General features: G+C 41.0%; 1 protein-coding gene across 1 annotated transcript in view; it reads right to left on the bottom strand.

Moving 5' to 3' along the window:
* Positions 1 to 18478, bottom strand: part of LOC131695572 (synaptotagmin-5-like) — a 116810-nt gene extending 98332 nt beyond the window's left edge. The window contains exon 1 of the mRNA XM_058984109.1: positions 17890 to 18478. The gene's annotated coding sequence lies outside the window, so the exon portion shown is untranslated. The remainder of the gene's footprint in view (positions 1 to 17889) is intronic.
* Between the last annotated feature and the right edge of the window lie 8815 nt (positions 18479 to 27293).

Genomic DNA, 27293 nt, shown 5'->3' with positions numbered 1-27293 from the left:
GTTTCAATTTTATTAATAAATAAAACACTTGTAAAAATATTAATGTTTCTCTAATTGAAAGAAAATCGAAGAAAAAAAAATATTATAATACAATAATTATAATACTGAAAAAGAAGTCGTAGAAATTCTTTAGATCAGAACGTTTTAGGTGGCATGTTCATGTTGATATGCTCCAGGATGTAACTTGAATTAACCAGTTAGAACCTTTCCTAAAATACAGCTAGAGAACAATATTTATTCTTTCGGCCAATGTATCTATGTTGAAAAGCGGCAGCAATTCTCATTGGGGGACAAATCAGTTGAACTTAGCTACGGTAGAAATCGAAGCGAGTACCGTATTAATTTTCTTCCAGAATAGATCGTACTACCCGAGCAAAGTCCAACATCAAAATTACAGCAAATAGACAACATATTTTGATATCAAGCATCAAATTGAAATCTTATTTTGATATCAGTTTAAACTTTTTCAGATATGACATATTTTGATCTCATTTTGATGTGCTTATATTTTTAGAAAAAAAAATGTTTGTTTCTATTTCTTTGACAAACATCAAATTGATTACTTATTTTGTTATCAATGAAATATTTCACCATCTCAATTAGTTTTCAATTTGCTTTCACTGATAGCATAAATAGTTTTCTGTTTGTTGGCTACTCTTCCTTACAAAGAGAAAAATATTCAGATGAGCGATTAAAATTAACTTGCAACCGGGAGAAATTATGTAGCCGACATCATTAAAAAAGTGGGCCGAGATTGCTGCCTTGTGGTACGCCGAGCGTATTGACGAAGGAGTATGATTCATTGATTCTCAACTTCACAGATAGAGAGCGAGATGTGAGATTTTAACCCATTCATGCTCATTAGACCGGCAACAATTTTAACTTTTTTTTCGGAACACTGTTAAGGTGAAGATATGTGGAAGCCACGTTGCTAGGCACCGACTCGCTTGTTTACATTGAGAAAAACTGAAATTTGAAGTGAAAATTCAAACGCACAAATGAGAGTTTCCGAACATTTTCCTTTGGTCATCTGCATATTGGCAGAAAATTTGAAGTTTTGTTAGTAAACGATTAAAGTATCGCGAGTGTTTTTGCAGTGGTGTGTGAATAAAGTGCATTTGAAAAAGTGCAATGAAAAGGAGAAGAAGAAAAATAAGAGTGTTTCAAAAAGAAACCCCAAGTGAAGAGTGATGATATTTTCGCACAAAATAGGAGCTACAGATGGCATTCCGTCAAAAACTCGGATTGATTGTATAGGAAAATGTTCCAGCTTCCTTAAGTAGCAGTTTCGTGGCACACCAGCAAGGTTAGTGTGTTGAAAAACGTATTTTTATATTTGCTCATGTCAGATACATGGTTAGGCAGGGGAGAGGGGTGTGTGCAGCGTAGCAGTTATGTTGTGGCTCGCATGTATAATGTCCTTAAATCAAACGGTAATTGGATTCATATACCACTTGTCAAATGTGAGATTTTTTCAAAAACACTAATTAACTCACAAGAGTTTTCAAGTTTGTATGTGAAAATATATGAAAAACAGGCAATTGAACAATAAATTCAATACAAAATTCCAGTATCATTTTGTGCATCCCAAAGTCTGCAGATATATAGCTTAAGATGTAAGGAACAACATTGCAGAAGACTGCAATCCGATCCGATTTTGAAGTAAAAAGATATTCAAAGTTAAATAACTTTTTGGGGGAACCTCCAATCAATATGCGATCTTCAACATAGCTATTCGTTATAAAATAAGCTACGTGACCGTAAGTTTTGAGGTACGCAGAGTTACTGTGAAATTTTTTGTTGGAATTTAAATTTTTATTTCCAAGTTTTCATATATATTACTATAGACATTTGAAACCTCTTGTGGGTGAACTAGAGCTATCGGAAAAAGTTCATATTTTGCATATGATTATCATTACCAATTACCATTCGAATTAGCAGTGTTCCGAAAAAAAAATCAAAATTGTTACCGGTCTAATGCCCATATTTGTGGACAACAACGTATTTAAACAGCTATAACTTTTGATTGAGGCGACATTTGCTCACAAAAACAAGTAAGGCTCATTAATGTGATTGTTGTCTTTAATTTGAGTATTAACAGTTACAAGGATCAGCTCTAGAACTGAAGTTATTGCAATTAGTCTGATTGGATTCCGATGGAGCAGTGCTGCCAGGGACAGTTTACGTTGACGACCGAAAATGTTTTTTTCATTTATCTTCGTTATAGTGCAATATTAATGAAAACTGATAAAACTTATCAATTTAGACCGTCTTTGGCTACGTTTTCCACATAATTGCACTTTGTAATTATTCTAGGAGAATTGCATTGAGCATTAGAAGGTAAAAATTGACCAGCTTCTAGCACTGCCATGGAAGCACCTATCTTTATGAAAATAGGCTTTTCGTGTTTCTTGACCCCACCGTTTTCAAGGAAAAATAGTTTTGAAACCCTACATGCACTAGAAAAAAGTTGGGCATGAAAGGGTTAACCAATCCATACAATTGGAAGCCATATCAAATCGTTTGACCTTTGTCAACAGTAACGTGTGATTGACGCAATCGAAAGCTACTTTAAGGTCTGTATAAGCGGTTTTAATGTGTGAGCCGTCCTCCAAATCTATCTATCTGTATTTGTATTTGCATTTGTATTTGTATTTGTATTTGTATAAAAAAAAAGTCCAACTGACAATTTGTCTTAATGAACTATACTTAACTAAGGTAAACTAAACATAATTAAAATAATGACAATACACGACGACGAAACTGCGAAGAGTTCATGACGAAGTCAAAAATTTCAGCAAACTCGTTGAAGCGACGACTCATTGCTAAAATTGGACTATTTGTAGCGTAGTTGGTGCTGCGCATTTCAGAATGCAGTAGGGCTCGAGGGCGAAGAGAGCGGGTAGGCGCGTAGAGATTGATTTGCGCTAGTAGCTCCGGATCATCATATTCAGCCAGCAGAATCTTTGACACGAAGGTAGCTTGCGCTGCATGTCTCCGGCGTGTTAAAGTATTAAGTCCTAAAAGACGACAACGGTCCTCGTACGGTGGCAGGTTTAATGGATCGTTCCACGGCAATTCACGTAACGCATATCGTATGAATTTACGCTGGACTGCTTCGATCCTAAGGCTCAACGTAGCTTGATAAGGGCACCAAACGACGTTTGCAAATTCCAACTGCGAGCGCACCAATGAGCAATAAAGAGCCTTGAAACATAGAGGATCCCGAAATTCGTTGGATATTTTGAAAATAAATCCTAGCAATCGATTAGCTTTGTCGATGGTCGCTGAGACGTGATGAGTATACGTTAGCTTTTCATCAAGAACGACTCCTAGATCCTTCACGTGGTCAACGCGTTGTAGCTGAGTTCCTGCGATGTTATAGTTGAAGGTAAGCATATTTCTCGTTCGATAATAGCTGATGACAAAACATTTTGCAACGCTAAGGACCATCATGTTTCTTACACACCAGCTATAAAAGGTGTCAATAAGATGCTGTAGCTCACGGCAGTCGGCTTCATTCCGTATAACAAGAAAAAAATTTAATTTTAAGTCGTCGGCAAGAAACAGCTTTCCTCCACGGCTTAGAACGAAAACCGCATCGTTCACGAACAGTGAAAAAAGTAGTGGACCTAGCGTACTACCTTGAGGAACTCCGGAAGTGTTGAAAAAGGATTCTGAAACAATATCGCCAATTTGAACAACGACTTCACGGTGCACAAGGTAGGATCGAAGCCAATGGCAGAATCTAGTAGAACACCCTAGCTTATCAAGCTTTGTTATCAGTATCTCATGATTAACTCTATCAAAAGCTGCCTTTAGATCAGTGTAAATAGTATCCACCTGCAATTTCTTAGACATTTGTTCCGTGCAAAATGACGTAAAGCAGACGAGATTCGTCTCGACTGAACGTCCTGGGAAAAATCCGTGCTGGGATGCGCTAATGTAGTGTCGACAAGCAGAAAACAACGCTTCGTTGATAATTGATTCAAACACTTTAGATTCGACTCCTAGCGAAGTGATTCCGCGATAGTTCGCTATGTTGCGTTTGTCGCCTTTCTTGAATACCGGAAACATTACTGACATTTCCAATCCTCAGGAAACGTTTGCTGCTGAAGCGATAGGTTAAAAATATATGCAAGTGGTGTTACAAGTAAGTCCGAACATTTTTTCAATACAGTCGAAGGTATAGCACTGAGGCCAGGTGCATAAGATGACTTGGTTTTCCGGATTGCAGATATAACCATTTGTTCAGAGACAGTAAACACATCAAAATCAACAGCACAAGCAGGAACGTCACGAGAGGCATTTTGGAGTTCGATTGCGGTTGGCGAGTCAGTTGAAAAAACACTCGAGAAGAATCTGGCAAACAGCGTACATTTCGCCACAGTTGTCGTAGCTTCTTCGCCGTCGTAAAGCATCCTTGATGGAAGTCCAGTTTCTTTTCGCTTCGTGTTGACAAATGACCAAAAGCCCTTCGGGTTTCGGCGCAGATTATTCTGGATGCGGTGTACATAGCGTTTGTACAGAAGCTTGTTGTAACAACGATACTCATTACTGGCTAAAGTGAACATGCGCTTAGAAAGAGGATTCCGTCGATTTGTGTACGCACGTAGGGTTTTTGCTCGAGTACGTTTTAGCTTTCGAAGAGTGCTGTTTGACCAGGGCGGCTTGCTAGGAGGCTGACATTTAGGCACTGAGGTCTCAACACAGTTCAGTAGTAGTCGCTTGTAGATGGCAACTGCAGCATTAACACTCACTTGGGCATGCAGTACACTCCAATCAATTAGCGACAGAGAACTGCGCAGCTTTACAAAATCAGTTTTGCGAAAGTTGAGACGGTCGACAGAAAGAGTTTCTACATACTGAACTGATCGAATAGTGCCAATTGAGATTTCAAGCGCGGGATGAAAGTTGTCAAGTGGAACAATCACGCTGGATGGTTCATTGACGGAACATACAGGTATAATAGTTTCACTAACAAAGACGAGATCCAGAAAGCGTGATTGGTGGTTAGGAATCATGCTTACTTGACTTAGTCCGTTGAAAGCAAATCCATCCAGTAGCAAACGACTGGCGATGTTGGTTGTCGAAGCAATCGGGTCTGGGTAAGCGTATCCGTGTCGTGACGGCACCCAAATGAGCCCTGGGTGATTGAAATCACCAAGGACAATCATCACGTCATCCGCGCCAGCTTGTGAAGAAGCGTTATTCACAGCATCCATGTGAAGTTGCATGATATTGCAGTCGAGTCGCTTTTCAGGAGGAATATAGACAGCACCAATATAAAAGTTCATCGATGGAGTTGTAATTCTAATCCAAACAGCCTCAATACTGGTTAAATTGCCTACATCAATCTCACATGAGGCAAATGCGGTGGAAACAGCAATCAAAACTCCTCCTCCACGTCCGCGAATACTATTGCCACTATTTCGATCCGCACGGTATACGGTGTAAGCATCGCCGAAAAGCTGCACTGATGTTATCCGCGCATCGAGCCATGTTTCGGTGAAGACGCAAACATCGTAGTCACCGTCCACAGCAGCTAAATACACGTCATCAATTTTCGTCTTAAGCCCTCTCGCGTTCTGATAATAAATCCGCAAACCATCAGTGTCATGTGAGAGGTGTCGTGCCGCATACCAAGTTTCAGGACTGCGGGCTCGATGATCACTATCACCGCAAATAGCGTGGTGAGAGCAGGATGTACCGTTGTCAGGAAGGGGAACAAGCTGCGATGCGGAGGGAATGACTGCGTCATAACTGTTGTGTCCAGCGGCTGACTGCAACGGGAGGCATACTTGAAGGTGCGCAGTATCACGTGTAGCTTCGGAAGGACATATATTATTCAAATGTTTACCTGAGCGGACAGATGCGATGCGATCGAAATTATAATTTTGACATTGGAGGTTCGCTGGAGCGGTAGAGTCGATTGAGTTGTGTTCATCAGCAGACTGTAAGTGAAATTTACATTGAGGGTGTGCAGCATCTTGAAGTGCTTCGGAAGGACATATACCCTTCTTGGCTTTACCTGACACAGAAGAAGTTGCCGATTCGTCAGGCAGTCTGAGGTCGCCCACCGAGGAACATGAAGTTAGACAGACGAGTTTATCCGGGATAGCTTGGCGCTACTGTCCACCACCAGATGGATTCTTCTCCGCAGCAATCCTGATGATAGGCCGTTGAATTTTTGAATTGGTCACAAATTCACGAAAGTAGATGTTCTCCGGCCAAGAGTCTTTGGACAGAGCCTTATCTCTGCATGATTTGCTAACGCCAACTTTGAAGGTGATGAAGCTTAGAGATGAGAGATCCTTGTCCTTAGGAACTAGGCGAACTATTTTTGGTTGCATATCCTTTCCCAGACAATCTTTCACAAGTGTAGAAACCTCATCGTCCGTCGTGCTGGGATCAAATGCAGACAAATAGACCCATAACAGCTCCTCAGGTGGTGATACTGTTTTTATCGATTCAAACGCAGCTTTTGCTCCACGAATATTAGTGATTTTTGCTTTGAGCGGATCATCTTCACGCTTGCGCTTAGGAGTGTTTGGAACGGGATTATATGCAGCAATCCTTGTCCAAGGTGTATTTACCGTTGGATATAGCGGTTTTGTGTCGACTTTAACCGAAAGAGCTTTAACGACATCTTTTAAATCAGCTATGTCATCCTTCAATGATTTCAGAGAATTGTCGTCGGGCATTGTATTGTCGCAACAACGCGAAGCCATTTTGCGGAAATTATCGTTACAAAACATATCAGCACATCCGTTACACATCCAGAATAAATTCCGTGAGTAGATTCCCAGGACATCACGGACGTCATAATCCATCTTGACACATATCATGTGAAACGAATTTCCGCAGTACCCACGACAGGTGATTCGCTCAGAATCATTTATAACTTTCGAGCAGTTGGTACAAGCCATGCTTTTGAGCGAAGAAAAAAGCGCCTACCGAGTATGCAATATACGCAGCAAAAATGAGGCAAACTTGCATGCAACTATCAGCTATCCACCAGAAGATGTCGCTTTTGCCAACAAATTGAGCGTAACGTTGTGCAAAGTGATAACGTCAAGTAGAAAAAAAACACAAAACTATCACTTTCACTAAAACAACAATTGCAGCTATCAGATATGATGCTGGTTAAGTTCACGAAACTTCAAAGTTCTTGCACAACCGATTAACACGAAAAATAAACAGTACAAAAATAAAAGCGATCACGATTGTTCAACAAGTATAAATTGAAAAGAAAACTACTAGCTTTGTTGACGACTGGGGTGTAGCAAACAGTGATGCCAATATCTATATATCTATATACAGTGAAAACCCGTTAATTATCAGCCCCCAATTTTGTCAGATTTCCGGCTCGATTTCATCAGCCAGCCAGGTTAATAAGCTATGTCTACGGACTAATGTTTAATATTTTAGCAGCTTCAATTTATTAAAGGTATATTAATAAATCTTGAGCGTTTTTTCAAAAAGACATATCTACAATGAGTGACTCTCTTTGTTTACTTTCTCTTTCGAATTTTACGGCGTCACTATAGCACATTTCACTGATTTTACAGTACAGATCGAAAGACGGTGGTTTTACTAGCATATTATGCAAAGAGTTGAGGGATAAATGTTTAAGTGACCGAATTATTAACAGAAGAGAAAGTGAACAAAGAGAGTCACTCATTGTAGATATGTCGTTTTGAATAAAAGGTCTAGAAATATGTTTTATTATTGCCCCCATTTTGTCAAACGAAGATACACCAAAGGGGCTGATAAAAACGGGTCTCCGCTATATATAAAAGTCAATGTTTGTATGTATACGGTTTATGGACTTCCGGCTTGGCTTGGCCGATTGCCGCAAAAATTTATACATAGTATTTGTAGGTATTTGTTATGGAGTGTGTTTGTGTGCTGTTGGTTGGAGATTATCTGCCCGCCAGATGACGCTGCGGAACAAATTGTGTTTTTCGCCTATCTCGTTGAAAGTTGCAGCAACGCGCGATGTTTATTAGCTAGTTGTTTATACAACATCAAGTGAATTAACCAAGTTTGTGTTTGTTGTTCTTCCTTGAGAGAAACCATACTGGTCTACGGTAATGCACGAATTATCGAAATTAAGCAGTCGATCACCGATTAGGATCTCCAACAGTTTTGAACCAGCACCCGATGATGTGAGTCCACGGTGGTTTGTTACGTTTCACTTGTCTCCTTTTTTGAAAACTGGGAACATCCACGATTTTTTTCAACCGATGGGAAACACTGACTCAAAAAGTGATTGGTTGAAAATTAATTTCAGTGGGATACTTGGGGCATAAGCACGCTGTTTCAAGACTTTAGATGGAATGCCATCGAGTCCAGCTAATTTTGAAGATCTCAGTTCTCCGATTGCAGCAAGAATGTCCTCATTAAAAAAATCAACTGTGCTCATATCTATAACATACATGGGAAGATTCTGGAAAGAGTTTTCCACTTGTAGTAAAGTTACATCAACTTTCTGGAACACCTACAGAAAAAAAATGCAGGTATCATTCGGCGAACTAGAGGTTTCATTCGCCAAGAATATGCTGGATGGAAGTCCGTTTTCCTTACGTTATCCGTTCACAAATGACCAAGAACGTTTTGGATTCTTTTTAAGCTATCATTGGGTTCTCATCACATTTTTGGAGCCGATTATATTGCTTGAGCTTAATCTTGTGCGACCACCCCTGGCTGCTACTCCGTTGTCGATCTGGATTAGCTGAACTCGTACAGGGAATAAGTAGATAATTATGCTTGGGAGTAGCGAAACATGTGCAACTTCTGATAATACTAAAGTGTTTATTGATCAATACCGGTGCCGGCCAGGTCCGAACGTAGATCGCGGAAGGAAAGGGAAGGAATGATAGTCTGATACTTGCTTTTGCTAGAGGCCGTATATATACTACTGCGCACTCCACAAGTATCACGGGAGGAGGATATTTGTTAGTAAGTATAGAAGTTTGATTCTGGTCTGATAGCCAAACACCAGAGAGGTGACTCCACTATCTGGACTAGATATCGATCAACTTCACATTTTTGGAGCTGATTATATTGCGTACGAAAACTGACGCTTCGAGATAGGTTTTCGATAGTTACCAAAGATCCTCAAGGCCGCGGCTCTCAATCGTTTCAGTTCCGTGAACCACAGAGGCTTAGAGCATCGACGTGCAGCAAGAATGTGTAGGTTGAACAAATGCTTCAAGGCACTCGTAAATGTATCTACTGCAGTATTAATGTCAATTTCATCTTTGAGTACCGTCGACCAATCACTGTCTCGAAGTAAATTGCTAAATGCGTTAAAATCTTCTTTGGACAGATTGAATTCTCTATCTTCAGGTACTTTCATAAATTGCAGTGGGAGGTGAATCGATCTCAATTAAGGGCTCATGAGCTTCGCAGACACGCCAGTTTGATGATGTCTCTTCATTAACGAACAGTAGGTCCAATGCTCGTTCCCTCATATTGCCTTTTAATTAGTAACGACTTACCATCTTCTTAATGTTGAATCAGCCGGATCAGGGTAGATGTGACCCCCGGGAGTTTTCTTCCAGACAAGTCCAGGTTGGTTATAATCACCGCACATTAAGAAAAAGTCATGTGATTTGAGCTTAGTAGATTTAGCATTGCTCGATGTGTAGCTCAATAACGTTGAGATCACCAGCGAGTTCGGGACGCATGTAGACAACTTCTATACAAATCATACAGTTTTCACTTATAATGGTCACAAAAAGTTCTTCAAGATTAATATCATTGACAATCTTTGTTGTATATGGCAACAGATTGGCCACGGGGACAAGAACACCGCCACCTCGCCTTTTACCTGTTTTAGCTGAATCTCTGTCGTTGTGGAACTACACCGTTTACCACAACGACAGAGCTAAAACAGGTCCGAGGCGAGGTGGTGTGGTGTCCTTGTCAACGTGGTCAATCGTTTGTCAATCGGACCAAACAACTGCAGTGAATTTCTTTGATCGTTCAACCAAGTTTCAGTCAAAACGATGACGCCATTACATTTGTCGTGAACCGCAACAAAAAGTTCGACAATTTTAGTACGCAGACTCGCACGTTCATGTAATAGATTCCTAGCTGATTCCACTGTTGCACTACTGGTGGCTGGGTGTTACTGAGCGTTAATGTCGCGTCATTTAACTGCAAAGGGGATCGATTGTCAACGGATGCAATATGTTGCCTAACTTAGAATGAACATATGTTATATTATGTTATCTGACAAACCAGTGTGTGTTTTTACATATTGTAGAATATTTAGTGGTTGATCGGCATCAGGGTCACTACGTTTCGTTTGGTTTTCAGTGCCGCTCTCCATGCGGGAATCCCATATCACAGTATCGATGACAAAACACTAGATAGCAGACGTCTCGTGCCTGCCGACGTTTGGCATGGTCCTCGCAATTGCGTTCATTGGCTTCGCTTACTTTACGCAGGTGTAGTCGACGTGGTTGTTGAAGCTTAACCGGTCGTTGATTATCGCTCCCTATTGCTTCAGTGCCCGCTTTGATGCAATCACGTGCCTTCCGACGTCGATCTGCATCTGCTGAACCGCTTTGCAGTTGCCGATCAACAACACCTCCGTATTGTTGTTAACTATATGCAGCTTGATCTTGTTAATCCAGCTCTCGATCGCGTCACCGACAGCTCCACTTCTTCAAGTTTCTCACCCACCACAGTTAGTGACACGTTGTCCGCGAAATCTACGATTTATACTTTCCTAGATAGCCCTAGTTTCAAAACCCCATTGTACATTCCGTTGCAGAGAATTAGACCGAGAATGGAGCCCTGAGGAACGCCCGCTGTGATTCGCATTGACTTCTACCCTGCGTTCGTCTCGTATAGCAGCACCATGATTTCTTCACATCTATCGTGGCTATAGCGCAGTATCTATCCCCTCTTCGCTTCTGTTTAGATACCTTTTCAGCGCTCTCGTGCACTGTTCGAGTTACCTCTACCGTCGATACTCATCGAATTGCATCTTGGGCAGTCCGTGCTCGCCCTCCGCGCATTCCGGTAGCCTGTTAAGAATGACTTTTTCCTGGAGTTTTCTGAGTGTATCGAGCAAACATTCAGGCATATATGAGACCGGATCGCCTGGTCACTTCCCTTGCTTGCAGCAACACCAGCTTCTGTACCTTCCACATTTCGGGGAAGAAGCGCGTAGAGTACTGAACGTCTCGTTCAACCAGTAAGGTGGACGTCGTCTATGGCGTGGCTATAGTTTTCGTGGCATCGCGGAGCTACAAGCCATCACAATCCTTTTTGTTAAATCAGCCACATCCACGATCTCGGTCCCGATGTCCGGCCGAAGTGCCTCAACGAAGAGGCCATTATTGAAGGCTTTCGTATTTCACTTTCGCTCGCCGGTCATCCTTCTCAGTGCTGCTTCGTTGGCCAATACGGTAGCGAATTTAGTGGTGGTCGCTATGGGTATACTTCTCGCATGCTCTTCAATCCATGTTATCTACCACCAATGACTACCAGATTTTGTCCGATAAACTGCTCGGTTAATTGCTCCATCATTAGGTTGAACTGCTCCACTGTCCACCTTGGAGGCGTGTAACAGCTGCACTCGAATACACCGTTGATTTTGACTTACGGCGAGTGATATGAGTGATATTCCAATTCATGGATTCACCCACAACTTGCATCGAAGCCGATCCCATGTTTCTGTCCTCTGGAGAGCAAAGCATGCACTTTGGACTCTGCGGGCAGTCTCCCGCAAATCCAGTACATCCTGGATCTATTCGGGCCTATGCAAGCTCCTGCCAAATGTTTATAGCCCAAACACTTGAAGCATTACCCGCTTGTTTACTCACTCGAGGTGCGGCTTTCAACGGGCATCTCGATCATCCAACCGTAACTTTGCCTACCTCCAGCGCCTTGTCAGCAGCGGTTTCCGGTAACGAGTTATCGTTGAGTTCCTCCGTACCCCTTCTCTAACCGGATCGTCATGTGAACCTCGTCCAGGTTGCACAGATGCTTAAGTGCACCTTTCATCTTATACAGGTCGTTGCGCACAATCACCGTTTCCGGGCTTAAGGCTATAACTTCTGTCTCTTCGCCCAGTGATTTGGTCATAACCACGATTTGGTCGAGCTGTGGATCGTGGTGTCCTCCTTAAACTCGAAGAGCATCTCACCTTATTAGGTACGCCTGGTACTCACCACGTTTTCACCCAAATCACTCAGCTCCGGGTTCTCTCTGATCTTCTTGAGGAGCTCTGCATACGTCGTCTCGTCATTAGCGTTGTCTAGCACGTCTTCTACTTTTGGCGTCCAATCGGCAGTGAGGGCGTCCTCGTGCGGCTGCCTCTTGGACCCGCCTGGTCTTTCATCTCCAGGCTAAGATCTTGCCCTCTTTGGTCATGGAAACTGGAATGTTCTCCATTCCAACCAACTTTTCTTTTCTCCGCTTCGGAGCTGCTAAAAAACGGCAGCCTTTGCCGACGCCAATGGACGCTCAGTTACCTCAGTCCTCATTATTGCCGTTTCGTACTCCTCCACGGTAGACACTACCGCCTTTTCGACTCTGAGAGACATCTCCGTAGTTTCCTCGTGGACATTGTCTCTCGCATCCACAAATAAATTTAAACCAGTGCCAGTGAAGGACTATAAGCTCAACTGTGCACTATGGTCCTCCTGAAAGTTAGGGGGTTTGTGTCAGGCCCTGCGAGCCAGCCGTTAAAAACCAATTGCAGCGAAAAGTCATCAAGATAAGAATGCGAACCGATACCAAATCACTGCAACAAAAAGGAACTAGCGATTGGAAGCTCGTAACGTGGAACTGCAGATCTCACAACTCCATCGGGAGCACCCGCGTACTCGCCGATGTTCTCAAGGACCGCGGGTTCGGAATCGTAGCACTCCAGGAGGTGTGTTGGACAGGATCCATGGTGCGAGCTAGGGACAGCTTTTATTGTGATGGGCGTGATCGGTTGGTGGCCGATCGACGAAAGAATGTGCAGGTTGAGGATCAAGGGCCGTTTCTTCAACATTAGCATAATAAACGTGCACAGCCCTCACTCCGGAAGCACCGATGATGGCAAAGACGGTTTCTACGCGCAGCAAGAACAAGAATACGACCGCTGCCCAAGCCACGCCGTCAAGATCATCTTTAGGGACTTAAATGCTCAGGTAGGCCAGGAGGAGGAATTCAGACCGACGATTGGAAAGTTCAGCGCTCACCAGCTGACGAATGAGAACGGCCTTCGACTCATTGATTTCGCCGCCTCCAAGAACATGGCCATTCGTAGCACCTTCTTCCAGCACAGCCTCCCTTATCGTTGCACCTGGAGATCAGCGCTACAGACGGAATCGCAAATCGACCACGTCCTGGTCGATGGACGGCACTTCTCCGACATTATCGACGTCAGGACCTATCGTGGCGCTAGCATCGACTCTGACCACTACCTGGTGATGGTTAAATTGCGCCCAAAACTATCCGTCGTTAATCATGTACGGTACCGACGGCCGCCTCTGGAGCGACTGAAGCAACCAGATGTCGCCACTGCCTACGCGCAGTACCTCGAGGCAGCGTTACCGGACGAGGGAGAGCTCGACGTGGTCCCTCTAGAGGACTGCTGGAGAACAGTAAAAGCAGCCATCAACAACCAGGGTCGGCGGATAGCGTGGGTAGTATGGGTAGTACTACTCACTCGAAAATAATCGAGTGAGTAATTACCCACTCGAAATTTTGGAGCTTTTCACAAATTTGTAATCTGTCACGTATGTATCTCGGGCATACATTTGAAAATATCGATATACGACGATTCGATTTGCACAAACACACCGCAAGTGATTTAATGTAAATGTAACGCAAGCGTGTGTGTTGCGAAAATGAGACAAATTCCTATTCTATTACCCTCACCCTATGCTTACTACCCACTCGGGCTAAAAGTGTGACGCCGACCCTGTCAACAACGTAGCTGAGGATATTGTCGGGTACGAGGAACGGAAACGACGGAACGATTGGTTCGACGAGGAGTGCAGAGCGATTTTGGAGGAGAAGAATGCAGCGCGAGCGGTCATGCTGCAGCATGGATCCCGACAGAATGTGGAACGATACAAACAGAAGTGGAGGCAGCAGACACGCCTCTTTCGGGAGAAAAACGCCGCCTGGAAGAAGCGGAGTGCGAGGAAATGGAACTGCTGTGCCGTTCTCAAGATACACGGAAGTTCTACCAGAAGCTCAACGCATCCCGCAAAGGATTATATGTAAGGATAAGAACGGGAGCCTGCTGACGGACAACCGTGAGGTGATCGAAAGGTGGAAGCAGCACTTCGACGAGCACCTGAACGGCGAGGAGAATGTAGGTACAGATGACCAAGGCAACGGTGGATTTGACTACGTCAGTGCAGTTGAGGACGGGAATGAACCAACTCCCAAGTTGAGGGAAGTTAAGGATGCCATCCAACAGCTTAAGAACAATAGAGCAGCAGCGGAAATCATCAAATTGGGCCCGGAAAGGTTTGCACCGGTTAGTAGTCGGAGTGTGAGAACTTCCGAGCGATCACCATTTTGAATGCCGCCTACAAAGTGCTATCCCAGATCATCTTCCGTTGTCTATCATCTAAAATAAATGAGTTCGTGGGAAGTTATCAAGCCGGCTTCATCGATGGCCGGTCGACAACGGACCAGATCTTCACCGTACGGCAAATCCTCCAGAAATGCCGAAAATACCAGATCCCAACGTATCACCTATTCATAGACTTCAAGGCGGCATACGACGGTATCGACCGCGTAGAGCTATGGAAAATCATGGACGAAAACAGCTTTCCCGGGAAGCTGACTCGACTGATCAAAGCAACGATGGACGGTGTACAAAACAGCGTAAGGATTTCGGGTGAACATTCCAGTCCATTCGAATCTCGACGGGGACTGAGACAAGGTGATGGACTCTCGTGTCTACTATTCAACATCGCTCTGGAAGGTGTGATGCGACGAGCCGGGCTCAACAGCCGAGCGACGATCTTCACAAAATCCGGCCAATTTGTATGCTTCGCGGACGACATGGACATTATCGCCTGAACATTTGGAACGGTGACAGACCTGTACACCCGCCTGAAACGCGAAGCAGCGAAGGTTGGACTGGTGGTAAATGCGTCCAAAACAAAGTATATGCTGGTATGCGGAACCGAAAACGACAGGATCCGGCTAGGAAACAGCGTTACGATCGACGGGGATACCTTCGAGGTAGTGGAGGATTTTGTCTATCTAGGATCCTTATTAACGGCTGACAATAACGTGAGCCGTGAAATCCGAAGACGCATCATCAGTGGAAGTCTGGCCTACTATGGGCTCCAGAAGAAACTGCGGTCAAGAAAGATTCACCCCCGCACCAAATGCACCATGTACAAAACGCTTATAAGACCGGTGGTTCTCTACGGGCCCGAGACTTGGACCATGCTCGAGGAGGACCTGCAAAAGTATCCAAAAGGTGGCCAAAGCTGAAAGGATACGGTGGGCGGGGCATGTTACAAGAATGCCAGACAACAATCCTGCAAAGATGGTGTTCGCTAATGATCCTGTTGGTACAAGAAGGCGAGGAGCGTAGAGAGCACGATGGACGGACCAGGTGGAACGTGATTTGGCGAGTGTTGGGCGTAACCGACGTTGGAGAGCTGCAGCTACAAATCAAGTATTGAGGAGGCAAATTGTTGATTCAGTGTTATCATAAAATTGATGTTGAACTAAATAAATGAAAATGAATGTATTGAGCATACAAGATATAAACATTACTAAATACAGCTTAGATTTTTATTATTCGAATAATTTTCTTAACAAAATACATCAATCACTTTTTATGTGACCGAAAATGATAAAACCGTTAGATAAAACAGCACAGTTAAAAGGAAATGCGTGTATACACGATCCCCTGTTCAAAGGCAACCAGGCAGCACAATCACGGCTTTCCTGTTCACTAAAGGCGCTAACTAATTGGACATTATGTGCTATCAGTCTACCACTTCACATCTGTTTATCCAATCGATTTTCTTCTGCTTCGTTTGAGGCAGACTGAGTTCGTAATCGGACATGGATTTGCCACTAGCAGACATTTTCGAATATAATCTCCCAAATTGGCGAAGATGCTACCAACGATTTCAATGCTGTTTCAGTCGTTATTGTTTATCATTAAAGGCAAGCAAAAACAAACCGTATTTTACGCTTACGAGAAACTACACCCAAAACGTACCCGGTAAGATTCGCTTACATTAATGCAATAAATACGAGCGAAAATTGCAAGCGTTCTGGTAATGTGCGAAAATTGCAAGAAGCTTCCTTGCATGCAATGCAAGAAACAGAAAAACCGAATTTTGCCTATGTATTAGCGATGTATGGGGCCGTACACAAATGACGTAGCTTTTTTCTGGCGATTTTCGACCCCTCCCTCCCCCCTCGTAGCATTTGGTCACAAAATTCTAACCTCCCCCTTGTAAATGACGTAGCATATCTCTAACCCCCCCCCCCACGCAACGCGACCGGGAGATGAAAAAATTTCATATGTTTTTCAATTCTTTTAAATATATGTCCTTACAAAATGTTTGACGACTTTTATCGACATTTTCATTGTAACAGCAAATTGCCTACAAAAGAAGCCCATTTCATGACATATATAGTGTGGATAGTTTTGTTTAGAATTTTACATGTCATAAAGCACGAAGAAAAGTTCACAATCCTGCAGCTGCCAACGATTTTAGGAAGCATAAGCTCAACTAAATTACTAAATTTTCTTTGATTGAATCCGAAAGAAAATTCAATTCAGCTATTAAAATAAGTCTACTAGTTAGCAATATTAGCTAACTAATGTGGAAATTTAAATCCGCATGAAAAATCTATCATTTTCTTTGCGAGCCTGCCATTCCGCGAACAGTAAAATTTACAAAATGAAAAAACCGCGTGAAAATCAACTTAGGAATGGAGGAACATTAAATTTTTTTCTCTAATTAATGGGTTTTGATGCCCGCCAAAAAATTAAAACTTAATGCTACGTCGCACAACTTCTGACCCTACCCTCCCCCTCGTCACACTTCATCACAAATTTGGTGTACCCCCCCTACCCCCTAAAATGCTACGTCATTTATGCATGACCCCTATGTGTATTGGTGACCAATATGCGTTAGAAAAAAAGACTGTTGGCATTGAAAAATGAATCCTGCACAAACAGATCGCTAATCAATGCTTTATCCACCCAACCATACTACCAGATAGTAATAAGTGGATAAAAGCCATATATAAACACTTAGATGATTTCACGATTAATGAAAAAAGTAAAACAAGCAGCCAGATTTGAACTCAGGCCTTTCCGCATCATAGCGCTAACTATAAGCACTGATCTGTCCTTACACATAAGAACAGGACGTTTAAACTCTTACACAATTTGATGCCGTCTCGTGTGTAATGAATAAACCACAAAACTGCGTTTGATGATGTTGGTGAGGAATGAATAAAAAGTAGACGGAAAATAAAAACTCGCCGTGCGTTGCTATACCAACCAGCATAGGCATGTGAATGTGGTGGTAATCCTTTGACAGTGTGTTGAAGAAACGTATGTACGTATAGCGAGAGATGAAGTGATTTTATATGCTTGCAACAATTGCAAGCGGCTTTAACTGCAAAATTGCAAGCGATGCTAACATTATTTGCAAGTGATTGTCGCTTGCAATAATTGCAAGAGATTTTTGTTTTGGGTGTACTGTAGCCCATAGAACTTATACTATAGTAAGTTGTACTATATTACACTCAAGAGATCACTTCAACTCATTGCCGTATGTGCTGTCGTACGAATCGCGAGGAAAGGAAAGGTGAACCCGAGACTTTTATTAAGATTAACTTTCCAGATGATAGTCATAAAATGTTTACCTTCATAAAATGTTCCCGTTTGTTGTTGATATGATATGTAAAGACCCGTCGAACTCGTTTTCCGGCACAGTTTAGCACATCATTGCATGTCAACTGCCACTGTAACTACCAACGAAACCGAAAACACCATCCAGTGCTTAGTTTGTTAATATGTACTTTTCACAATTCCAGCACCGTATATCAAACATTCCGTATCATCAAAGGACATTCATTCACATTATTTCATCGCATGGCACATGCCGACGCTCAACCAGCAGCACACGTTGGCTCATTTAGTCTCCAAGTGTACTAGAGGCGTCGACCATTTACTAAATTAATTCACCTAATTAGCAGAAAATTGCACACCACACGTCCAGTCGAACGATTCTTTGTGGACGTAGCTGTCAAAAAATACACAAGTTCCTCATCCTAGCACCAATGGAATCGGAGGAAAATCGATATTTCTTCGTGCACATTTATTCCGCCAAATGATCCAGCTTCCATAGTCGCCTTCGCCGTCGTTGTCGTGGTTGTTTTTTGCACACCACCACAACCTCCTGCCGGAACCGAAACCGGGCACGGAACGTTTACTGAACCGTCCCGCTGAAATCACCAAATAACACTGATGCGGATTTCTTCAAAACGTTTCAGTCATGAACTATCTTAGCGGGTAACTCTTTGAATGAACGCCGATGGATCCCATAGCATGGGTGTCCGCACGAGCAGCCTGAAGCTTTACGCGTTGGTATGTACTACCATTTCGCTTTACATAGCCACACAACCTGACTGGGTCAATGAAAAAGGATTGGTTTCATTTGTCATTTGTTCATCCTTCCACTCTGACTGCACTGTCTGTTGCTTTGTACGCGGTGGTCCTTCTCGAAACAGTCTACCCCTAATGTAATGATCACAATCTTGTTAGATTGAAGTTCAAGAATATGAATCTTTTGCCGGGAATTTTATCGTGTTACCAGATTTTTGAAGCAGGTTAAACCCCCCCCCCCAAATGTTTTAAAAATAAACTTGAAAAAACATGATTATCAACGATTTTTAACAATTTCGTAGCAAGTTTGGTGTGAACCAATTATTGAGAAAATTCCAACAAACATTAGGAGCTGAACTATAAGACTACGTGTTGATTTAAAGCAGATTAAAGGTTATGTAAGCTGAATAAAACTTTCGCTGAACTATTTAAACATTAACAGTTTATTCAGCCTATTTAAAATCCAGTATTCGCCAGTTCCAACTAGGCTGAACTATACTGCTAATAAATGTAATAGCGACAATATTAAAGCTTTTATTCAACCATCTTAATTAGACTGAATTGCGAGTTGAATAAACGATGCTGTTACCAAAAGTATTACCTTTAATCATTAAGCTGCACTACATGTCTTCAAGAGGTTGTTTCTACCTTTACATTTGCCGTTATACCACCTTTGACTTTCAGCTGAATTATGTGTTTAACAAAGGTAATTGTAACTACTACAAAAATTGGCGCGATTAGCAAATCATGAGGAATGGCAACTGACCTGGGTTCGAGTCCCATACACACATAATATTTTTTTTACTATTATGTGAAGGATTTTTTTATTATTTCGGTATATTCCAATTGAGATGTTTTGCATATATTACAGTTAAGGAGCAATAGATCAATAAATGAATAAAGAAATAAAGAAAGTTTATTTAGTTTTTTTTTATATCTACTGAGTTTTCACCACGGGAAATACACGATTTAGAGTTTTTCAATGTACAAGCTTACCAAATCACTCGCGCCCTCGTTTATGTAAATTTACCTTTTAATTCGAAACGGTCTGTTTACTTGTGAAACATGAATATTCTCATATTGAACACAATAGAAACTTTTTGTTCCAATGTTGCTATAAATTTTAGACACTAGCATTGTTACCATGATTTTTTTCTATCCAACGACTTGCAATCAAAGGTACAATGAAATGATTATTCACGCTGGCGGACTATTGAATTCGAACAGCGACTTCCGCTTACCAAAAAAAAATCACAATGGAAAGAAAATCATTTGGCAGGGAGTGGTAAATAAATTGAGGAGATTGCCACCTTAGAATTATAAATGACTTCAATCCATCATTCAGTTACCACCACTTTCATATAACACCCATTTTTACTTATCTAAATATTTTGTGACAACCATAAATCCTCACCTTGGAAACAAAAACGACTGTAATCATTATTTTTGAAATAAATAAATTATCTAATTTAAAATTCCCGAATGTTCTAAAAATTATTAAATAAAAAAAATTGAAATAAAAATATTATCGTAGGTTGGGATTCGAACCCAAGTCAGCTAGGTTCACTCAAATCTATAGAAGGTTACTGTAGCCTTTGTACAGACTTTATTCAGCAGCCTAGACTTGTCGGTACATCGGTGAACTCTTAAGCATTCGATGTATGCAAGATTGGTGCAGACAGTAAGGTAAGTGCTTAGTATTCAACAGGTTGCTGGTTCGGATCCCAGGTACGTGATATGATATCCAACAAGGTAATACAATTTTTCTCTAACTGTAACGTAACACTAATAAAAGAATATGGCTTCCAAAGAGATTGATGGCGTGTGTAACTTGAAATGAATGTCTTTTTTAACAATTTTCCTATGATAATTCTCTCAGCTGAATAGCGGTAACGACAAGGTTTATTGATAAAGCTGAACTGTGGTTTTCTTCAGGCTGTATACGTGCTGAAGAATTGTTCTTTAATGTGTCTTAATCAGACCAGCTGAATAAATTCTCCAAATCCCAGATGTTTAAGGGTGGAATAAACGATATATGATTACACGTATACTTCCAATGTTCAGCTAGAGCTGAATAAAGCAACTGTTAAAACGTTTATAAAACCACGAAATGTTTGTTGGGATGTTAAAGAAGTTTGCTGTTTCCAACAACCAAAAACAATGGTCACGAAACCTAGTATGGTTTATGCTTCTGTCCAAGCCAGTGCGAAACGAACGACAAATATAGTTTGTTTTGTATTGTGTACCTTGTCAGAAGGATAAAGGAAACTTTTGTTATACTTCTTGTCCTAGTAATCTGTCGAGATGAGTAAGTGGCAGAAGCAAGAAGTGGTGCCCCACCTAGTGTTATTACTGAGGAACATCTTCTGAAGGTGTAAATGGAGGTTAGGCTTACGATATTCATCTTTATCGAGTTCTACCGTGTCAGGTTTTCATAGCTTATAGCGTCCAACGAGTTGGCCCAGGCGAAACCATTCATTTTGAATAATTTTAAATGGTTGTGTGTGACAATGCTATAATTCAGAGCTTCATATAAATTGACGGTTACAATATCGGATACCGCTTACTTGCAGATGCAGCTACATGAGAAATGCAGCTCAAAATATAATGCGATTGGACAATTATACATAGCATTCTTTGTAAATATCGAAGACAAACTAGTACGTTCCAATTCAGTGAAGTATCTCAAAATCTACAGCCAGCACAATCATTGAGGAAATTCACACTCGTAAAGGCTACAAGAAAGCATGTTTGCGAGCATAGAGGCAGCAACCACGATGATGACACGGAAGTGTTCAATAGCGATATAGATATCAACGACACTCTATACGCAGTTCATGAGGAAAAAATATTTCCCCGCCTCGTAAACAGGTATCGACGTGCAATGGCTAACAGCAAGATCTGCTGAACAACCATTAACACTCGTTTTATTATTTTTATTGTTGGGAATAGATACACCCAAAACAATTTCCCAGTGCCAAAATCATAACATCTTTTCGAACATATTTTGAATTCGAATCATGCCTTGTTCGCATTATAGACCAAATTTACCTACCGCATTATACAAACACAGCTCAATCTGCAATAAAATAAGTTGGTTGAAAATACACGCTACAATATAGTCTGTTCGCATGTAGAAGTATTAGTTTGGTTTTGCTTGTTGAGTCTTCTCCCCAAAAAGTAATGTATTATATACATGGACACCTCTTCGGTGTTTGAACGAACTTCTGTCTTCTAACACAGTGATGATCTTTCGTCTGCAAGCGGCTCATTTCAACCACACTAAAAGCGCGTGTAGTTCACGGTGGTGTGTGGAATACACAATATTTTTTTCGCGCAGCGATTAGTCTATGCAGTAAAATTATCGCTCTCTCATTCCATGCTTCAGATTTGTGCTCAGTTTAATTTTTGATGATCGTTGACCAGGGCAATGTTGTGAACTGGATTCGCATGCTCGAGGTGACATGCAAACAATTGAAATAAGCAACTGCCACTTCCGATTAAAAATGCAAAACCAATTCATCACTACCATTTGAGTTTATGTTGTCTTAAACCGAAGACTGCGTATCAAGAGGACTGGCAACTCTGCCCAGAATCTGGAGACAGTAACAGCAACGCCACTTGCGGGTAAAGGTGGTACTTCACATAGTGATGCACACACACATGTACACTTTTACATTAATCTTCCTACCTTCCTCCAATAGAGGCGCTGTAATCTCTGTCGCTTTGTGTATGGGATGGAAAGAGATATCAGTCTTCTTAATATGTAGTCTTCGCTTAAACTTAAATGCTTTTGACGCAAAATATTGATACGATATCACCTGACTTTTAAAAAGAATGGGGAATACCAGAAATGATTAGTGAACGGTTTTTATAAACCAAAAGATCAACTATCTTCACCCAATGATCCCATATGGGTAACTTTCTTCTGCCTATAGTGCGCATAATTTTTCACAATAGTTAATAAAATGCATGAGACTGTCTAGCGACTAGAACTCTCACACCGATGGCATATTGAGGGTTGAGAGAACGCCAAAAGTTTATCATAATATCATCCCAGAAACACAATCCGCACCCCATCAGTTAGATGATTACCGTGTGCTAGTCTGCAAGATGCAACAAGCAATCGATGGAAAGGCGAAATGGAAAGAGGCTCTTGAGCGTGTATTAGTATTTTTAGAGCGCACATGTATACGATTGAAGATGTTCTTTACATGTGTATTAGTGCAGGTCATTTCAAAACTAATATTCCTGTATGGCTGAATTCACGAATACATTCACAATTGTGGGTTTGTGTATGTTTCTACGGCGTTATCGTCATTTCATGCATTTTTGTCCCGGACCAATATCGCTTTTTATGCATTATACCAGTTACAATGCAAAATTCTCATTACAATCATGCTTATTCGCACGTAAATCATATGGTTCGTGTTTTGGGTGTATAAATAGATAAAAGAACCATTGTTCCGATTGGTTAAAGCACTGAATCGAGTCAACTAAACGAATGATTTAAAAGAAAGTAGAAGTTTATGGACGACTGAGTACTAAAACTTCAAAAGTGAATACTGCATCGCAAGTGATTGTCCTGTTTAACAAAACTCAGATGTACTACTCGATATTGGCAACTCTATATTAAATTTAAATGACAAGTTTTTGAATTTTACCCAATTTGAATATTTGGTCTGTGCAGCACTCTTAGTATATGTACTAGACATCACATTCAAGCGTACTAAGTAAAAAAATTCGACTAACTGAGAATGATAGAGCTAAGACGACAGTATTTGTTTTCGCATCATTTTAACGCAATATCATTTCCATTGGAGCCTAATTTCATATTCATGCGAGGAATTTGTTCCGCATTAAAACACTGTTGAGACTAATATGTGACTGATTGAATTTATAAGCCCAATAATTTCGATTCCATGTCTTCAGTATATGGAAATCTCTTGGTCTGTTTTTTTCGTTTTGGAATAAAATGAGAGAGATGATCAGAAATCACGGAGGAGGAAAAACAGAATCAGCAAATCAAATTCGTCTCAAGAGCATCTCTTCTATCTTTTCTGTGCATTTTCAAAAGCACCTTACGCCTTCATTACCCGAACAACGTTCAGTGTTAGGTAATTTAATTGCAATTGTTTCCCAAATTTTGTTAAACATCAAAAATAATTGCAGTATTACAGCTTTCTTCACTGTAGTCCCTGATCTCGCACAGACCAGAAGCAAAATACACACCGCTCGTTAACAGCAAAGCAAACGAACAAATTTTGCCAGCGTGGCTTCGCTACTTCTATACACCAGTAACCAGACTTTCCAAATGAACACCGAACACCATGTTCGCTCTAGTTCTTTGTTCATCTTATACCCGCAGCTCGGGTGCAAACTCGAACACACCAATGCGTACAAAAACACGTACACGTGTTCGCCTGCACAACTGAACCCCATATACGTACGCGGTGTTCGTACACACAGGTTCTTGGCACTAGATTTCTCTTTCTCTCACTCATCATCACTAGAGTTGACTCGTTTTGTTTTGTGTGAACCTTTCTTGTGTACGCACCCGGTGTACGTACACGAGGTTTAAAACTAAATTTGCACATCATTCGCTTGGGTTCGGTGTTCGCGGCAAACCTGTACACAAAGGCAAATCATGTTTGAGGTTGAACGCGAGCACGAAATTTTGTACACAGGTGCAAACGTGTCAATGTTCATGGGAAGTCTGCCAGTAACAGAAAAAGGTCTCGTTGCCCCACGGTGAACAAAATGAGCGAACAAAAAAGCAAAGTGAGCCCACTAAGGGAAAACACTGTCGTGATCGACTTTACGCAAACTCTAAGAAGACCTACAGTGCGTGAGGTGGAACAGTTGATAAAAGTGAACATGAATCTTGATCTTATGGCAGTTACACACCTCCAGCTACATCATACAAAAAACGTGATACTAATAACATTCAAGACGCTATCCGATGCAGAATTCTTTAGTGTGATGAATGTGAATATGCAACACGACATCGAATACGACGACATTAAAACCAAGATACCCGTCTATATTGATCGAGCACCGCGCACCACCTCCGAGTACATTAAAAAATGCATGTCCCAATACGGAGAAGTGGAATCCGTTAAGAATGACACCTGGAGAAACTTTTTCCCCGGCATTCTCAACGGGGTTCGTCTCGTTAGAATGCAGCTGCACCAACCTATTCCATCTTACTTACTTACCTTCGAATGCAAAATCTTCTCAAGGGATCACCTACATTCAAAAAACCCTATGCACATACCCTGGGCAGGCCACGTGACAGTTCTGCAACCAGACGGTACACTACGGTAAACCATGCGCTAAAACTGGTGCGGAAAATGGATCTACTACAATGCGCACTGATAAACAGCCTTCCACTGCTAAATCACAGACAACCGGCCAAAAGATAATCCCCGATTACCCAAAGCAAACGTCCAGTACACCGGCCGCAGTAATGACCAAAAAGAAGACGGATACACCAAGGTCACTAGCAAACACAAGAAGCATCAAATAACAGCCAACAGTGAGCAATCAGACAACTCTAGCGATAGCGGTATGCAGGCATGGGAAACAAATCATTTCACGAAACGATCAATTTGAAATCGCTCACCAACATGCTCTTACTGTGAAACCCGATCTCGGCAACCCTTCTTGTGCAGAGTTACGCGTTCGTGCGAAAGCGAGAAGCAAAAAACAGAACTGAAAAAAGTGACAGCGCCCGGCTATGATTCATTCTCCATCGCATACGTAGTGTTTTGAATGAAAGCAGAAAGGATCGCAAATGAATGCATTCTTTCATTCACAAAGATTCATTTCAAAACATTCACCGGATCGTTCTAATAAAAAAAAACTTGTCGTTCTTGTTTATAGACCTATGAAATTTTCACTTGGTGATCTCTTATTGTTGAGTAAGTAGTTTGCAATGTGCTGGTGGAAAAAAAAATAACTTAAAACGATTCCGTGCATATCACAATATCAATTTCAAGTGGATTGTAGTGCAATCTACTTCTCAACATTGATTATAGTGTACATTTGTACTATAAAGTTGACCTAACCCAACCAGAGAATACAATGTCACATTCATTTGTGAACTAAAAGTTGATTCACTTGTGAATGTTTACAGTACACTCTTCCGATTCAATCCGCGAATGAAGAACACGATCTTCTTCATTCAACATAGTACGTGTCATTCTTTTACTTGGCTCACATCTTCGGAAGTTCATCTCTACCTACGTTCAGTTGTGTTCTTTTGGAGAGTTTTAGTCGGATCGTGAATGAACGACTGGCTGCTGTCAAAGCAATAAGCGGATTCGCCAAGAATCATGCGAATGAATTATAATTCATTCGCATGATAAATTCCCATCCCTGGGTATGGACGTACACGAGAGCGATGGAGAGGAAAGACAGGTTAACCAACAAGCAGCAAACGGTAAAGGGAATAATGGCAATAACGCTTCGCCCCCGAGAAAGATCACGAGAAACAGCAAACAGTGCGCCCAAGACAGACGATGGCAATATTTTTCGCATTTTTTATTTTCTTTTGAAATGTAATTACCTGAAATTTATATTATTTCTATATTAAAGGCGAATGACCCTTGTGGTTAAAACCTTTACCTATAAATAAATAATAATATTAACAATAATACAGCTTTCTTCAAGAAGTGATGCATCTGTATGATGATTGTTAAAAACAACTTGAGCTATTTTAAAACGAACCAATTACTAAGCAGATTAGTGTCAAAATATTTGAATTGACTTACAAAAGTGTAACTACAAGCATCACAGCAAATCCAACTGCTAAAAGGAACTAGGTAGGCTTTACACAGTGCCGCTGACAAAACTTTTGCAAAAGGTTCACAGGAATCGGATAAATTGAAGTAATTTAAAAACAGAGAAATCTAAAACAAAGTCTCTTTGACACAGCTAGTTCGATGTGTTCTCTTTGATTTTTGTAAGAAGCAAGTGTGATGCAATATATTACTGAGCTCACCAAATATTTATAGATTCTAGTTATTTTGGTGATGTCATCAATTTAAACTTTAAACTTTAAAAAAAATTTAAGTGGAAGATAACAGTAATCAGTACGAACAGATTTTATTTCGATTAGTGAACAGTCTTTTAACAGATTAAATTCCGGATAGTTTAGTAGTTTAATTCATTGAAACATATTTTTTATATTGTTCAAAATTCCAAGAATTCCGAAAACAAAAATTTTTTAAATAAAAAAAAACAATTTGCTCAAACAAAATATTTGCTTAATCTAGGTAATATTTTCGAGTTTGAACGGTCTTGCAAGATTGCAATTCAATAGAGCTGAAATTCTTATTTATGCTTTGTAGAGTTTTTTTTTGTACAGAAGCAAAATTACTGGTCTGCCTTTTGCTATTGTTTCAAGGATCTAGTAGCAGAATTGCGTAGAAAAATCAGCCTGTCTAATTATATAAAAAGTATCAATTTCATAAAAAATAGGCTCTGCTGAAAAATCTGAATAACTTAATGGATAAATAATCAGTTTTTCTCTCTTGTTTGATAATATCGCTGAAAATAGTCTTTAATGTATTATCATATAAATTGAAAATATTATAAATTTGCATCTATAAATCGCGTTTCTCCGCATCTACAAATCACCTACCTGATCAGAAGATTG

The sequence above is a fragment of the Topomyia yanbarensis genome, unplaced genomic scaffold, assembly GCF_030247195.1.
Source record: "Topomyia yanbarensis strain Yona2022 unplaced genomic scaffold, ASM3024719v1 HiC_scaffold_45, whole genome shotgun sequence".
Classification (NCBI taxonomy): Eukaryota; Metazoa; Arthropoda; class Insecta; order Diptera; family Culicidae; genus Topomyia; species Topomyia yanbarensis.
This window is presented reverse-complemented; position numbering and strand designations above follow the sequence as displayed.